Here is a 4,115-nt window from a genome sequence, read left to right as displayed (position 1 = left end):
TGGAGGAAGAGCGCCTCATCTTCCGCCTAGGAACCCTCCAACCACGAGGGATAAACCCAGATTTCTCCAGTTTCCTCATTTCCCCTCCCCCCACCTTGTCTCAGTCCCAACCCTCGAACTCAGCACCACCTTCCTAACTGCAATCTTTTTCCTGACCACTCCGGCCTATCACCCTCACCTTAACCTCTTTCCACCTATCGCATTTCCAACGCCCCTCCCCCAAGTCCCTCCTCCCTACCTTTTATGAGGCACACTTTCCTCATTCCTGAAGAACGGCTCATGCCCGAAACGTCGATTCTCCTACTCCTTGGATGCTGCCTGACCTGCTGCGCTTTTCCAGCAACACATTTTCAGCTCTTCTATGACTTAATTCTCCAGCTTCTGAAAATCATTGCAGGTACAATATTCAGACAGAGCTCAGCTTTGGAACAATGTGAGAATGTCACAATTTCAGCCCACTTGATACTTATTCCACTCTCTGAGCTCAAGGACTTTCAAATAACAGATGTGCTTGGAATTGCAGATTTGATTTGATTTATTTATTGTCACATTTTGTTACAAAATGCAGTTAAAATTGTTGTACAGTATCACCATCTTAAAACAAGATGCCATCTTAAAACAAAAATAAATCGAAACATAGAATATAAAGGCACCGTTTTTTTGCTCGAAGGACAAGAGCATACTGCTAGATTGATTACAAGGCATACTGTCCCTACAGAACTATACATTTTTCTGGAAGTGTATTCTGTGAATAGGACTTAAACGGTTGCAGTTTCCCAGCATCTTTCTTTCTGTCGAGTTTGTCTTTCACATGATTTTTTTAAATTGATTTAATTGCATGTTGGATATGGAATGATGTTTGGGGTGCATTGATATTTTTGTGTGTGGGATTTTTTTTTCCCTAACCTAAAAGCCCTCGACTGAAATTTTAAAAACAAAACTGAGAATTCTGGAATCCAACCAGTAGTTGCTAACATGTTTTGTGCGTTTCACATTTTTAGATTCATTCACTAAATTGCAAGTGTGATTACGTTTTTTTTAAACTTCCTCCTTTTGTATGTTGATCTGTGAAAGTTTGGACGTGAAGTTCCTTTTAATTCTTATCGCAGCTGAATTAGGATTTTTAAATAAACCCGAAATACTCATTACCTTTCAGTTTCAAGTAGGCACTCCCTTAAGATGCAGTAAGTTATTGATAGTCGATTGACGAATCCTCTTTGGATACATGTACTGTCTAGTTATCATACAGAACAGAAAGTGCTGGGTTCTGTGGGCTGTATGGAGATGGCTGCTTTCAGGCAAGTTATGAACTTGCAGCCCAAGTTCTCAAGATTAACAAGGAAGTTATTAACTGGAGTTCAGACTCTGGTTATCCTGCAATCTATGTCAGGACAATGGATATTGCCTGCAATATAGATAGTATCAATAAATAAAGAACTGAGCTTCTTGCCTGGCGCTCCATCAGAGGCTGTCCAGGATCAACAGAGGACTGGCTGATTTGCTGCAATGTTGGAAGTCTGTTCATATAGAATCCATACCCAGAAGACAGCGGCAATCTCTTGAGAGAAAAGAGAGAAAACTGGATCACAAAAAACAAAAATCACCTTTTTAAAAAGTAGCATATTCAACTCTTAGTAGTAATGATCAGCTCTGTTGTTCTATCTTGGCATGCTTAAATAATTATGATTTTGTTTCATGATTTTAATGAGCTCACTATAGTGAGTTTAACTAGTTTACCTCAATCACAGCACAGGTGTTAGCGTAAAATTGAAAAATCCTGGAATTCTCTCCAGTGCATTGTGGGTCTACTTACAACACACGGACTGCAGCAGTTCAAGATGATAGCTCACCACCACCTTCTCAAAGGCAACTAGGAATGGGCATTAAATGCTGACCCAGCCATCATTCCAGTCAATTTTTACAAAAGGAGACAGTGAGGACTGCAGATACTGGAGACCAGAGTTAAGTGTGTTGCAGGAAAATCAGCATTTCGGGCCGGAGTCCTTCATCCTGATTTTCCTGCTCCTCAGATGCTACCTGACCTGCTGTGCTTTTCCAGCACCACATTCTGGACTCTGAATTTTAACAAACTCTGCACAACATGTATAATTGGTATGATTAGGAGCTTAAGAAAATGTGTTCTGAACTTGTAGAATTAGAGTGTTCTAAATTGGATTTAGAAGTATTGTAATTTTTTTTTGAGTTCATTGAAGATTTTCGTAATGATATCTTGAAGAAAAAAAGATTTACAATGAACTAACAGGCTGAATGGCTGTGTTAAAACTGGTGGAGTTTCCATTGAATCCCCCAGTGTAATACTCCAGAACCTCTGAATCCAGCTTACTGGGAAGTTGTATTTTTGCCAGATTTAATAAAGTTGCGAATTTGTGTTGAATTTTAGCTTTGTATCAGGGCTGGTGGGTGTGACAAAACCAAAGTTCACTGTTAAACCAGTGGTGTGTAAACACAAGGACTAGAGGGGAACTTCACAACTAGACAACTAAGTGCTGTTGCAAACTGCGAAGTGCTAATTCAGGCAGCTTTTCTGATTAACAGAATTTATCATTTTAGAAAGTGACTTGGGGAAGGGAAACTTTAGGGTGCATTTCAAAGCTGGGTTTCACTTTAAAGTTTAGGTTAGAATGCACTTTTTTAAAAATCCTCTGGTCGGGGAAAACTTGCACATTTTTTAGTCAAATCATTCATTTCTTCTGCATGCTGATGTAAATGTTATGATTCTCTTTACCAAGAATGTTCTTCATCTTTTAGATGATTCTATAACACTACAAGAGCTGCAGCAATAAATGCATAGACAGATTTATATTGAGCCTTGTTTCTCTGCAATGTCAGCTACTGTGCTTCAGATGCTGCTAGGAATCTTCTCATAAACTAAGGGAGCTCTATGTGTATGGATATTGTTTGTTAAAACTTTTTTGGTGCTCCCTGCAGGAACCTAATAATTTACAGGGCAATAGCAAATTATTTCAACAATTTGTTAGTGTTTATCAGAGTGGGTTTCAGACAGCAAGGTTCATTTGTGCTTAAAACTAATACTGTACAATAGCCAGAATAACCTGGAGATTGTGTAGAGCTCCAGTTCTTTACGCAATGAAATCTTTGTAATTTATTTTGAAAGGATACTGTAATCATTTTGTTTGTTTCTTTGTGTAGTTTCAGGTTTTGGGGCTTTATCCTTACCTTTGTAATTTATTTCTATACCAGTGCCAATTGCACAGATAGTAGGCAAGGTGCTGTGCTACAATTGATTTCAGAGCTTGTCGAATAAGTGTTGCTGCTATATTTATTTCTGATGTGCTTTCTTTCCCTTTTTCTCGAATACTGGTTTTGCAAGCACAAATTTTAGAAACTGTCTGTGTATTGAGCAAGATACTTGCTGTATAATTTAATCAGCTATGAAATTATTGTACTTTCCTGAATGTTGGATAATATTTAAAATTAATGCATTGCCAATGTCAATTTTAATGACTGCAAAGTCTTGCTTTATTGTACTTTGTTTACAGAATGAATATTATGCTGTAATATCATTATAATAAATTTGTTTGTGTCACTGATAGTGGTTCATTAGCGTTTGCTCACTTCCATAAATTGATCCCTATATGCCCCTTACTGTACTACAGGCTCACAACAATAAATACAGACTTCTGGGATACCATTGGCATAGCTGTATCCCCATGTGAATTAATAAGGGCATTGAGTCTATCCAAAGTTGAAGGAGAATGTATTGCAGCATTTGGAGTTGCCATTAATACAAAAGAAGATGGTGGTTGGTCAAGCCGAGTCCTCATAGCTCTCAATATATTGCTACAGGAATTACATAGGGACTTGCCTCCTCTACAATTATTGTGCACTGACCAGTCCACATGTACCAACTTTAGGATGACTGGTCTGTACATTTCCATGTTATCCTCCATTTTTAAACAACACAACATTTAGGACACCACGGTGGCTCAGTGGTTAGCACTGCTGCCTCACATTGCCAGGGACCTGGGTTACATTCCAGCCTTCGGCAGCTGCCAGTGTGGAGTTTGCACTTTTTCCCCATGTCTGTGCGGGTTTCCTCTGGGTGGTCCAGTTTCCTTCCACAATCCAATGAT

The sequence above is a fragment of the Chiloscyllium plagiosum genome, chromosome 1, assembly GCF_004010195.1.
Source record: "Chiloscyllium plagiosum isolate BGI_BamShark_2017 chromosome 1, ASM401019v2, whole genome shotgun sequence".
Classification (NCBI taxonomy): Eukaryota; Metazoa; Chordata; class Chondrichthyes; order Orectolobiformes; family Hemiscylliidae; genus Chiloscyllium; species Chiloscyllium plagiosum.
The sequence above is the reverse complement of the archived record's forward strand: the minus strand, read 5'-3'. Positions refer to the sequence as shown.